Here is a 14029-nt window from a genome sequence, read left to right as displayed (position 1 = left end):
AACCCTAATGTAAAACACTAGTTTGAAACCGTAACGCTAATTTGAAACCCTAGTTTGAAACACTTGCCCTAATGTAAAACCCTAGTTTTGCAACCGTAACCCTAATTTGAAACCCTAGTTTGAAACCCTAACCCTAATTTGAAACCCTAGTTTGAAACCCTAACCCTAATGTAAAACCCCTTGTTTGTAACCCTAAACCTAATTTGAAACTCTAGTTTGAAACCCTAACCCTAATGTTAAACCCTAGTTTGAAACCCTAAACCTAATTTGAAACCGTAGTTTGAAAACCTAACCCTAATATAAAACCCTAGTTTTAAACCCTAACCCTAACGTAAAACCCTAGTTTGAATCCCTAACCCTAATGTAAAACCCTAGTTTGTAACCCTAACCCTAATGTAAAACCCTAGTTTGAAACCCTAACCATAATGAAAAACCCTAGTTTGAAACCCTAACCCTAATGGTAAACCCTAGTTTGAAACCCTAACCCTAATGTAAAACCCTAGTTTGAAGCATTAACCCTAATGTAAAACCCTAGTTTGAAACCCTAACCATAATGTAAAACCCTAGTTTGAAACCCTAACCCTAATGGTAAACCCTAGTTTGTAACCCTAACCCTAATGCAAAACCCTAGTTTGAAACCCTAACCCTAATGTAAAACCCTAGTTTGTAACCCTAACCCTAATGTAAAACCCTAGTTTGAAACCCTAACCCTAATGTAAAACCCTAGTTTGAAGCATTAACCCTAATGTAAAACCCTTGTTTGAAACCCTAACCCTAATATTAAACCCTAGTTTGAAACCCTAACGTAAAACCCTAGTTTGAAACCCTAACCCTAATGTAAAACTCTAGTTTGAAACCCTAACCCTAATGTTAAACCCTAGTTTGTAACCCTAACCCTAATATAAAAACCCTAGTTTGAAACCCTAACCTAATGTTAAACCCTAGTTTGAAACCCTAACCCTAATGTAAAACCCCTTGTTTGTAACCCTAACCCTAATTTGAAACCCTAGTTTGAAACCCTAACCCTAATGTTAAACCCTAGTTTGAAACCCTAACCCTAATTTGAAACCGTAGTTTGAAAACCTAACCCTAATATAAAACCCTAGTTTGAAACCCTAACCCTAACGTAAAACCCTAGTTTGAATCCCTAACCCTAATGCAAAACACTGGTTTGAAACCCTAACCCTAATGTAAAACCCTAGTTTGTAACCCTAATCCTAATGTAAAACCCTAGTTTGAAACACTAACCCTAATGTAAAACACTAGTTTGAAACCGTAACGCTAATTTGAAACCCTAGTTTGAAACACTAACCCTAATGCAAAACCCTTGTTTGAAACCCTAACCCTAATGTAAAACCCTAATTTGTAACCCTAACCCTAACGTAAAACCCTAGTTTGAATCCCTAACCCTAATGCAAAACCCTAGTTTGAAAACCTAACCCTAATGTAAAACCCTAGTTTGTAACCCTAATCCTAATGTAAAACCCTAGTTTGAAACCGTAACCCTAATTTGAAACCCTAGTTTGAAACCCTAACCCTAATTTGAAACCCTAGTTTGAAACCCTAACCCTAATGCAAAACCCTTGTTTGAAACCCTAACCCTAATGTAAAACCCTAGTTTGAATCCCTAACCCTAATGTAAAACCCTAGTTTGTAACCCTAACCCTAATGTAAAACCCTAGTTTGAAACCCTAACCATAATGTAAAACCCTAGTTTGAATCCCTAACCCTAATGTAAAACCCTAGTTTGTAACCCTAATCCTAATGTAAAACCCTAGTTTGAAACACTAACCCTAATGTAAAACACTAGTTTGAAACCGTAACGCTAATTTGAAACCCTAGTTTGAAACACTAATCCTAATGCAAAACCCTTGTTTGAAACCCTAACCCTAATGTAAAACCCTAGTTTGTAACCCTAACCCTAATGTAAAACACTAGTTTGAAACCCTAACCCTAACGTAAAACCCTAGTTTGAATCCCTAACCCTAATGCAAAACCCTAGTTTGAAACCCTAACCCTAATGTAAAACCCTAGTTTGTAACCCTAATCCTAATGTAAAACCCTAGTTTGAAACCGTAACCCTAATTTGAAACCCTATTTCGAAACCCTAACCCTAATTTGAAACCCTAGTTTGAAACCCTAACCCTAATGCAAAACCCTTGTTTGAAACCCTAACCCTAATGTAAAACCCTAGTTTGTAACCCTAACCCTAATGTAAAACCCTAGTTTGAAACCCTAACCCTAATGTAAAACCCTAGTTTGAAACCCTAACCCTAATGTTAAACCCTAGTTTGTAACCCTAACCCTAATATAAAAACCCTAGTTTGAAACTCTAACCCTAATGTTAAACCCTAGTTTGAAACCCTAACCCTAATGTAAAACCCCTTGTTTGTAACCCTAACCCTAATTTGAAACCCTAGTTTGAAACCCTAACCCTAATGTTAAACCCTAGTTTGAAACCCTAACCCTAATTTGAAACCCTAGTTTGAAACCCTAACCCTGTTAAACCCTAGTTTGAAACCCTAACCCTAATTTGAAACCGTAGTTTGAAAACCTAACCCTAATATAAACCCTAGTTTTAAAACCTAACCCTAACGTAAAACCCTAGTTTGAATCCCTAACCCTAATGTAAAACCCTAGTTTGTAACCCTAACCCTAATGTAAAACCCTAGTTTGAAACCCTAACCATAATGTAAAACCCTAGTTTGAAACCCTAACCCTAATGGTAAACCCTAGTTTGAAACCCTAACCCTAATGTAAAACCCTAGTTTGAAGCATTAACCCTAATGTAAAACCCTAGTTTGAAACCCTAACCATAATGTAAAACCCTAGTTTGAAACCCTAACCCTAATGGTAAACCCTAGTTTGTAACCCTAACCCTAATGCAAAACCCTAGTTTGAAACCCTAAACCTAATGTAAAACCCTAGTTTGTAACCCTAACCCTAATGTAAAACCCTAGTTTGAAACCCTAACCCTAATGTAAAACCCTAGTTTGAAGCATTAACACTAATGTAAAACCCTTGTTTGAAACCCTAACCCTAATGTAAAACCCTAATTTGTAACCCTAACCCTAATGTAAAACCCTAGTTTGAAACCCTAACCTTAAAGTAAAACCCTAATTTGAAACCCTAACCCTAATGTTAAACCCTAGTTTGAAACCCTAACCCTAATGTAAAACCCCTTGTTTGTAACCCTAACCCTAATTTGAAACCGTAGTTTGTAAACCTAACCCTAATATAAAACCCTAGTTTGAAACCCTAACCCTAACGTAAAACCCTAGTTTGAATCCCTAACCCTAATGCAAAACCCTAGTTTGAAACCCTAACCCTAATGTAAAACCCTAGTTTGTAACCCTAATCCTAATGTAAAACCCTAGTTTGAAACACTAACCCTAATGTAAAACACTAGTTTGAAACCGTAACGCTAATTTGAAACCCTAGTTTGAAACACTTGCCCTAATGTAAAACCCTAGTTTGAAACCATAACCCTAATTTGAAACCCTAGTTTGAAACCCTAACCCTAATTTGAAACCCTAGTTTGAAACCCTAACCCTAATGCAAAACCCTTGTTTGAAACCCTAACCCTAATGTAAAACCCTAATTTGTAATCCTAACCCTAATGTAAAACCCTAGTTTGAAACCCTAACCCTAATGTAAAACCCTAGTTTGAAACCCTAACCCTAATGTTAAACCCTAGTTTGTAACCCTAACCCTAATATAAAAACCCTAGTTTGAAACCCTAACCCTAATGTTAAACCCTAGTTTGAAACCCTAACCCTAATGTAAAACCCCTTGTTTGTAACCCTAACCCTAATTTGAAACCCTAGTTTGAAACCCTAACCCTAATGTTAAACCCTAGTTTGAAACCCTAACCCTAATTTGAAACCGTAGTTTGAAAACCTAACCCTAATATAAAACCCTAGTTTTAAACCCTAACGTAAAACCCTAGTTTGAATCCCTAACCCTAATGTAAAACCCTAGTTTGTAACCCTAACCCTAATGTAAAACCCTAGTTTGAAACCCTAACCATAATGTAAAACCCTAGCTTGAAACCCTCACCCTAATGGTAAACCCTAGTTTGAAACCCTAACCCTAATGTAAAACCCTAGTTTGAAGCATTAACCCTAATGTAAAACCCTAGTTTGAAACCCTAACCATAATGTAAAACCCTAGTTTGAAACCCTAACCCTAATGGTAAACCCTAGTTTGTAACCCTAACCCTAATGCAAAACCCTAGTTTGAAACCCTAACCCTAATGTAAAACCCTAGTTTGAAGCATTAACCCTAATGTAAAACCCTTGTTTGAAACCCTAACCCTAATGTTAAACCCTAGTTTGAAACCCTAACCCTAACGTAAAACCCTAGTTTGAAACCCTAACCCTAATGTAAAACTCTAGTTTGAAACCCTAACCCTAATGTTAAACCCTAGTTTGTAACCCTAACCCTAATATAAAAAACCCTAGTTTGAAACCCTAACCCTAATGTTAAACCCTAGTTTGAAACCCTAACCCTAATGTAAAACCCCTTGTTTGTAACCCTAACCCTAATGTTAAACCCTAGTTTGAAACCCTAACCCTAACGTAAAACCCTAGTTTGAAACCCTAACCCTAATGTAAAACTCTAGTTTGTAACCCTAACCCTATTTTGAAAATCGAGTTTGAAACGCTAACCCTAACGTAAAACCCTAGTTTGAATCCCTAACCCTTATGTAAAACCCTATTTTGAAACCGTAACGCTAATTTGAAACCCTAGTTTGAAACCCTAACCCTAATGTAAAACACTAGTTTGTAACCCTAACCCTAATTTGAAACTCTAGTTTGAAACCCTAACCCTAATGCAAAACCCTAGTTTGAAACCCTAACCCTAATGTAAAACCCTAGTTTGAAACCCTAACCCTAATGTTAAACCCTAGTTTGAAACCCTAACCCTAATTTGAAACCGTAGTTTGAAAACCTAACCCTAATATAAAACCCTAGTTTGAAACCCTAACCTTAACGTAAAACCCTAGTTTGAATCCCTAACCCTAATGCAAAACCCTAGTTTGAAACCCTAACTCTAATGTAAAACCCTAGTTTGTAACCCTAACCCTAATGTAAAACCCTAATTTGAAACACTAACCCAAATGTAAAACACTAGTTTGAAACCGTAACCCTAATTTGAAAGCTTAGTTTGAAACCCTAACCCTAATGCAAAACCCTTGTTTGAAACCCTAACCCTAATGTAAAACCCTAGTTTGTAACCCTAACCCTAATGTAAAACCCTAGTTTGAAACCCTAACCCTAATGTAAAACCCTAGTTTGAAACCCTAACCCTAATGTTAAACCCTAGTTTGAAACCCTAACCCTAATATAAAAACCCTAGTTTGAAACCCTAACCCTAATTTGAAACCCTAGTTTGAAACACTAACCCTAATGTTAAACCCTAGTTTGAAACCCTAACCCTAATTTGAAACCGTAGTTTGAAAACCTAACCCTAATATAAAACCCTAGTTTGAAACCCTAACCCTAACGTAAAACCCTAGTTTGAATCCCTAACCCTAATGCAAAACCCTAGTTTGAAACCCTAACCCTAATGTAAAACCCTAGTTTTTAACCCTAATCCTAATGTAAAACCCTAGTTTGAAACACTAACCCTAGTGTAAAACACTAGTTTGAAACCGTAACGCTAATTTGAAACCCTAGTTTGAAACACTTGCCCTAATGTAAAACCCTAGTTTGAAACCGTAACCCTAATTTGAAACCCTAGTTTGAAACCCTAACCCTAATTTGAAACCGTAGTTTGAAACGCTAACCCTAACGTAAAACCCTAGTTTGAATCCCTAACCCTAATGTAAAACCCTAGTTTGAAACCGTAACCCTAATTTGAAACCCTAGTTTGAAACACTAACTCTAATGTAAAACCCTAGTTTGAAGCATTAACCCTAATGTAAAACCCTAGTTTGAAACCCTAACCATAATGTAAAACCCTAGTTTGAAACCGTAACCCTAATTTGAAACCCTAGTTTGAAACCCTAACCCTAATATAAAACCCTAGTTTGTAACCCTAACCCTAATTTAAAACCCTAGTTTGAAACCCTAACCCTAACGTAAAACCCTAGTTTGAATCCCTAACCCTAATGGTAAACCCTAGTTTGAAACCCTAACCCTAATGTAAAACCCTAGTTTGAAGCATTAACCCTAATGTAAAACCCTAGTTTGAAACCCTAACCATAATGTAAAACCCTAGTTTGAAACCCTAACCCTAATGGTAAACCCTAGTTTGTAACCCTAACCCAAATGCAAAACCCTAGTTTGAAACCCTAACCCTAATGTAAAACCCTAGTTTGTAACCCTAACCCTAATGTAAAACCCTAGTTTGAAACCCTAACCCTAATGTAAAACCCTAGTTTGAAGCATTAACCCTAATGTAAAACCCTTGTTTGAAACCCTAACCCTAATGTTAAAACCTAGTTTGAAACCCTAACCCTAACGTAAAATCCTAGTTTGAAACCCTAACCCTAATGTAAAACCCTAGTTTGTAACCCTAACCCTAATTTGAAAACCGAGTTTGAAACGCTAACCCTAACGTAAAACCCTAGTTTGAATCCCTAACCCTAATGTAAAACCCTAGTTTGAAACCGTAACCCTAATTTGAAACCCTAGTTTGAAACACTAACTCTAATGTAAAACCCTATTTTGAAACCGTAACCCTAATTTGAAACCCTAGTTTGAAACCCTAACCCTAATGTAAAACACTAGTTTGAAACCCTAACCCTAATTTTTAACCCTAGTTTGAAACCCTAACCCTAAAGCAAAACCCTAGTTTGAAACCCTAACCCTAATGTAAAACCCTAGTTTGAAACCCTAACCCTAATGTTAAACCCTAGTTTGAAACCCTAACCCTAATTTGAAACCGTAGTTTGAAAACCTAACCCTAATATAAAACCCTAGTTTGAAACCCTAACCCTAACGTAAAACCCTAGTTTGAATCCCTAACCCTAATGCAAAACCCTAGTTTGAAACCCTAACTCAAATGTAAAACCCTAGTTTGTAACCCTAACCCTAATGTAAAACCCTAGTTTGAAACACTAACCCTAATGTAAAACACTAGTTTGAAACCGTAACGCTAATTTGAAACCCTAGTTTGAAACACTTACCCTAATGTAAAACCCTAGTTTGAAACCCTAACCCTAACGTAAAACCCTAGTTTGAATCCCTAACCCTAATGCAAAACCCTAGTTTGAAACCCTAACCCTCATGTAAAACGCTAGTTTGTAACCCTAACCCTAATGTAAAACCCTAGTTTGAAACACTAACCCTAATGTAAAACACTAGTTTGAAACCGTAACGCTAATTTGAAACCCTAGTTTGAAACACTTGCCCTAATGTAAAACCCTAGTTTGAAACCGTAACCCTAATTTGAAACCCTAGTTTGAAACCCTAACCCTAATTTGAAACCCTAGTTTGAAACCCTAACCCTAATGCAAAACCCTTGTTTGAAACCCTAACCCTAATGTAAAACCCTAGTTTGTAACCCTAACCCTAATGTAAAACCCTAGTTTGAAACCCTAACCCTAATGTAAAACCCTAGTTTGAAACCCTAACCCTAATGTTAAACCCTAGTTTGTAACCCTAACCCTAATATAAAAACCCTAGTTTGAAACCCTAACCCTAATGTTAAACCCTAGTTTGAAACCCTAACCCTAACGTAAAACCCTAGTTTGAATCCCTAACCCTAATGTAAAACCCTAGTTTGTAACCCTAACCCTAATGTAAAACCCTAGTTTGAAACCCTAACCATAATGTAAAACCCTAGTTTGAAACCCTAACCCTAATGGTAAACCCTAGTTTGAAACCCTAACCCTAATGTAAAACCCTAGTTTGAAGCATTAACCCTAATGTAAAACCCTAGTTTGAAACCCTAACCATAATGTAAAACCCTAGTTTGAAACCCTAACCCTAATGGTAAACCCTAGTTTGTAACCCTAACCCTAATGCAAAACCCTAGTTTGAAACCCTAACCCTAATGTAAAACCCTAGTTTGTAACCCTAACCCTAATGTAAAACCCTAGTTTGAAACCCTAACCCTAATGTAAAACCCTAGTTTGAAGCATTAACCCTAATGTAAAACCATTGTTTGAAACCCTAACCCTAATGTTAAACCCTAGTTTGAAACCCTAACCCTAACATAAAACCCTAGTTTGAAACCCTAACCCTAATGTAAAACCCTAGTTTGTAACCCTAACCCTAATTTGAAAACCGAGTTTGAAACCCTAACCCTAACGTAAAACCCTAGTTTGAATCCCTAACCCTAATGTAAAACCCTAGTTTGAAACCGTAACCCTAATTTGAATCCCTAGTTTGAAACACTAACTCTAATGTAAAACCCTATTTTGAAACCGTAACCCTAATTTGAAAACCTAGTTTGAAACCCTAACCCTAATGTAAAACACTATTTTGAAACCCTAACCCCAATTTTAAACCCTAGTTTGAAACCCTAACCCTAATGCAAAACCCTAGTTTGAAACCCTAACCCTAATTTGAAACCGTAGTTTGAAACCCTAACCCTAATGTAAAACCCTAGTTTGAAACCCTAACCCTAATGTTAAACCCTAGTTTGAAACCCTAACCCTAATTTGAAACCGTAGTTTGAAAACCTAACCCTAATGCAAAACCCTAGTTTGAAACCCTAACTCTAATGTAAAACCCTAGTTTGTAACCCTAACCCTAATGTAAAACCCTAGTTTGAAATACTAACCCTAATGTAAAACACTAGTTTGAAACCGTAACGCTAATTTGAAACCCTAGTTTGAAAAACTTACCCTAATGTAAAACCCTAGTTTGAAACCGTAACCCTAATTTGAAACCCTAGTTTGAAACCCTAACCCTAATTTGAAACCCTAGTTTGAAACCCTAACCCTAATGCAAAACCCTTGTTTGAAACAATTAAACCCTAATGTAAAACCCTAGTTTGTAACCCTAACCCTAATGTAAAACCCTAGTTTGAAACCCTAACCCTAATGTAAAACCCTAGTTTGAAACCCTAACCCTAATGTTAAACCCTAGTTTGTAACCCTAACCCTAATATAAAAACCCTAGTTTGAAACCCTAACCCTAATGTTAAACCCTAGTTTGAAACCCTAACCCTAATGTAAAACCCCTTGTTTGTAACCCTAACCCTAATTTGAAACCCTAGTTTGAAACCCTAACCCTAATGTTAAACCCTAGTTTGAAACCCTAACCCTAATGTAAAACCCCTTGTTTGTAACCCTAACCCTAATTTGAAACCCTAGTTTGAAACCCTAACCCTAATGTTAAACCCTAGTTTGAAACCGTAGTTTTAAAACCTAACCCTAATATAAAACCCTAGTTTGAAACCCTAACCCTAACGTAAAACCCTAGTTTGAATCCCTAACCCTAATGCAAAACCCTAGTTTGAAACCCTAACCCTAATGTAAAACCCAAGTTTGAAACCGTAACCCTAATTTGAAACCCTAGTTTGAAACCCTAACCCTAATGTAAATCACTAGTTTGAAACCCTAACCCTAATTTGAAACCCTAGTTTGAAACCCTAACCCTAATGCAAAACCCTAGTTTGAAACCCTAACCCTAATGTAAAACCCTAGTTTGTAACCCTAACCCTAATGTAAAACCCTAGTTTGAAACCCTAACCCTAATGTAAAACCCTAGTTTGAAGCATTAACCCTAATGTAAAACCCTAGTTTGAAACCCTAACCCTAATGCAAAACCCTAGTTTGAAACCCTAACCCTAATGTAAAACCCTAGTTTGTAACCCTAACCCTAATGTTAAACCCTAGTTTGAAACCCTAACCCTAATTTGAAACCGTAGTTTGAAAACCTAACCCTAATATAAAACCCTAGTTTGAAACCCTAACCCTAACGTAAAACCCTAGTTTGAATCCCTAACCCTAATGCAAAACCCTAGTTTGAAACCCTAACCCTAATGTAAAACCCTAGTTTGTAACCCTAACCTTAATGTAAAACCCTAGTTTGAATCCCTAACCCTAATGTAAAACCCTAGTTTGAAACCGTAACCCTAATTTGAAACCCTAGTTTGAAACACTAACCCTAATGTAAAACCCTAGTTTGAAACCGTAACCCTAATTTGAAACCCTAGTTTGAAACCCTAACCCTAATGTAAAACACTAGTTTGAAACCGTAACCCTAATTTGAAACCCTAGTTTGAAACCCTAAACCTAATCTAAAACCCCTTCTTTGTAACCCTAACCCTAATGTAAAACCCTAGTTTGAAAAACTAACACTAATGTAAAACCCTAGTTTGAAACCCTAACCCTAATGTTAAACCCTAGTTTGAATCCCTAACCCTAATGTTAAACCCTAGTTTGAAACCCTAACCCTAATCTAAAACCCCTTGTTTGTAACCCTAACCCTAATTTGAAACCCTAGTTTGAAACCCTAACCCTAATGTTAAACCCTAGTTTGAAACCCTAACCCTAATGTAAAACCCTAGTTTGAAGCATTAACCCTAATGTAAAACCCTAGTTTGAAACCCTAACCCTAATGTTAAACCCTAGTTTTAAACCCTAACCCTAACGTAAAACCCTAGTTTGAAACCCTAACCCTAATGTAAAACCCTAGTTTGAAACTCTAACCCTAATGTAAAACCCTAGTTTGTAACCCTAACCCTAATGTAAAACCCTAGTTTGAAACCCTAACCCTAATGTAAAACACTAGTTTGAAACACTAACCCTAATTTGAAACCCTAGTTTGAAACCCTAACCCTAATGCAAAACCCTAGTTTGTAACCCTAACCCTAATGTAAAACCCTAGTTTGAAACACTAACCCTAATGTAAAACACTAGTTTGAAACCGTAACGCTAATTTGAAACCCTAGTTTGAAACCCTAACCCTAATGTAAAACACTAGTTTGAAACACTAACCCTAATTTGAAACCCTAGTTTGAAACCCTAACCCTAATGCAAAACCCTAGTTTGAAACCCTAACCCTAATGTAAAACCCTAGTTTGTAACTCTAACCCTAATGTAAAACCCTAGTTTGAAACCCTAACCCTAATGTAAAACCCTAGTTTGAAGCATTAACCCTAATGTAAAACCCTTGTTTGAAACGCTAACCCTAATGTTAAACCCTAGTTTGAAACCCTAACCCTAACGTAAAACCCTAGTTTGAAAACCTAACCCTAATGTAAAACCCTAGTTTGTAACCCTAACCCTAATTTGAAAACCGAGTTTGAAAACCTAGCCCTAACGTAAAACCCTAGTTTGAATCCCTAACCCTAATGTAAAACCCTAGTTTGAAACCGTAACCCTAATTTGAAACCCTAGTTTGAAACACTAACTCTAATGTAAAACCCTATTTTGAAACCGTAACCCTAATTTGAAACCCTAGTTTGAAACCCTAACCCTAATGTAAAACACTAGTTTGAAACCCTAACCCTAATTTGAAACCCTAACCCTAATGCAAAACCCTAGTTTGAAACCCTAACCCTAATGTAAAACCCTAGTTTGAAACCCTAACCCTAATGCAAAACCCTAACCCTAATGCAAAACCCTAACCCTAATGCAAAACCCTAACCCTAATGCAAAACCCTAGTTTGAAACCCTAACCCTAATTTGAAACCATAGTTTGAAAACCTAACCCTAATGCAAAACCCTAGTTTGAAACCCTAACTCTAATGTAAAACCCTAGTTTGTAACCCTAACCCTAATGTAAAACCCTAGTTTGAAACACTAACCCTAATGTAAAACACTAGTTTGAAACCGTAACGCTAATTTGAAACCCTAGTTTGAAACACTTACCCTAATGTAAAACCCTAGTTTGAAACCGTAACCCTAATTTGAAACCCTAGTTTGAAATCCTAACCCTAATTTGAAACCCTAGTTTGAAACCCTAACCCTAATGCAAAACCCTTGTTTGAAACAATTAAACCCTAATGTAAAACCCTAGTTTGTAACCCTAACCCTAATGTAAAACCCTAGTTTGAAACCCTAACCCTAATGTAAAACCCTAGTTTGAAACCCTAACCCTAATGTTAAACCCTAGTTTGTAACCCTAACCCTAATATAAAAACCCTAGTTTGAAACCCTAACCCTAATGTTAAACCCTAGTTTGAAACCCTAACCCTAATGTAAAACCCCTTGTTTGTAACCCTAACCCTAATTTGAAACCCTAGTTTGAAACCCTAACCCTAATGTTAAACCCTAGTTTGAAACCGTAGTTTTAAAACCTAACCCTAATATAAAACCCTAGTTTGAAACCCTAACCCTAACGTAAAACCCTAGTTTGAATCCCTAACCTTAATGCAAAACCCTAGTTTGAAACCCTAACCCTAATGTAAAACCCAAGTTTGAAACCGTAACCCTAATTTGAAACCCTAGTTTGAAACCCTAACCCTAATGTAAATCACTAGTTTGAAACCCTAACCCTAATTTGAAACCCTAGTTTGAAACCCTAACCCTAATGCAAAACCCTAGTTTGAAACCCTAACCCTAATGTAAAACCCTAGTTTGTAACCCTAACCTAATGTAAAACCCTAGTTTGAAACCCTAACCCTAATGTAAAACCCTAGTTTGAAGCATTAACCCTAATGTAAAACCCTAGTTTGAAACCCTAACCCTAATGCAAAACCCTAGTTTGAAACCCTAACCCTAATGTAAAACCCTAGTTTGTAACCCTAACCCTAATGTTAAACCCTAGTTTGAAACCCTAACCCTAATTTGAAACCGTAGTTTGAAAACCTAACCCTAATATAAAACCCTAGTTTGAAACCCTAACCCTAACGTAAAACCCTAGTTTGAATCCCTAACCCTAATGCAAAACCCTAGTTTGAAACCCTAACCCTAATGTAAAACCCTAGTTTGTAACCCTAACCTTAATGTAAAACTCTAGTTTGAATCCCTAACCCTAATGTAAAACCCTAGTTTGAAACCGTAACCCTAATTTGAAACCCTAGTTTGAAACACTAACCCTAATGTAAAACCCTAGTTTGAAACCGTAACCCTAATTTGAAACCCTAGTTTGAAACCCTAACCCTAATGTAAAACACTAGTTTGAAACCGTAACCCTAATTTGAAACCCTAGTTTGAAAAACTAACACTAATGTAAAACCCTAGTTTGAAACCCTAACCCTAATGTTAAACCCTAGTTTGAATCCCTAACCCTAATGTTAAACCCTAGTTTGAAACCCTAACCCTAATCTAAAACCCCTTGTTTGTAACCCTAACCCTAATTTGAAACCCTAGTTTGAAACCCTAACCCTAATGTTAAACCCTAGTTTGAAACCCTAACCCTAATGTAAAACCCTAGTTTGAAGCATTAACCCTAATGTAAAACCCTAGTTTGAAACCCTAACCCTAATGTTAAACCCTAGTTTTAAACCCTAACCCTAACGTAAAACCCTAGTTTGAAACCCTAACCCTAATGTAAAACCCTAGTTTGAAACTCTAACCCTAATGTAAAACCCTAGTTTGTAACCCTAACCCTAATGTAAAACCCTAGTTTGAAACCCTAACCCTAATGTAAAACACTAGTTTGAAACACTAACCCTAATTTGAAACCCTAGTTTGAAACCCTAACCCTAATGCAAAACCCTAGTTTGAAACCCTAACCCTAATGTAAAACCCTAGTTTGTAACCCTAACCCTAATGTAAAACCCTAGTTTGAAGCACTTACCCTAATGTAAAACCCTTGTTTGAAACCCTAACCCTAATGTTAAACCCTAGTTTGAAACTCTAACCCTAACGTAAAACCCTAGTTTGAAACCCTAACCCTAATGTAAAACCCTAGTTTGTAACCCTAACCCTAATTTGAAAACCGAGTTTGAAAACCTAGCCCTAACGTAAAACCCTAGTTTGAATCCCTAACCCTAATGTAAAACCCTAGTTTGAAACCGTAACCCTAATTTGAAACCCTAGTTTGAAATACTAACTCTAATGTAAAACCCTATTTTGAAACCGTAACCCTAATTTGAAACCCTAGTTTGAAACCCTAACCCTAATGTAAAACACTAGTTTGAAACCCTAACCCTAATTTGAAACCCTAACCCTAATGCA

Source organism: Vanacampus margaritifer, chromosome 17 (assembly GCF_051991255.1).
Source record: "Vanacampus margaritifer isolate UIUO_Vmar chromosome 17, RoL_Vmar_1.0, whole genome shotgun sequence".
In the NCBI taxonomy this organism is placed as follows: domain Eukaryota; kingdom Metazoa; phylum Chordata; class Actinopteri; order Syngnathiformes; family Syngnathidae; genus Vanacampus; species Vanacampus margaritifer.
Note: the sequence above shows the minus strand (reverse complement) of the source record.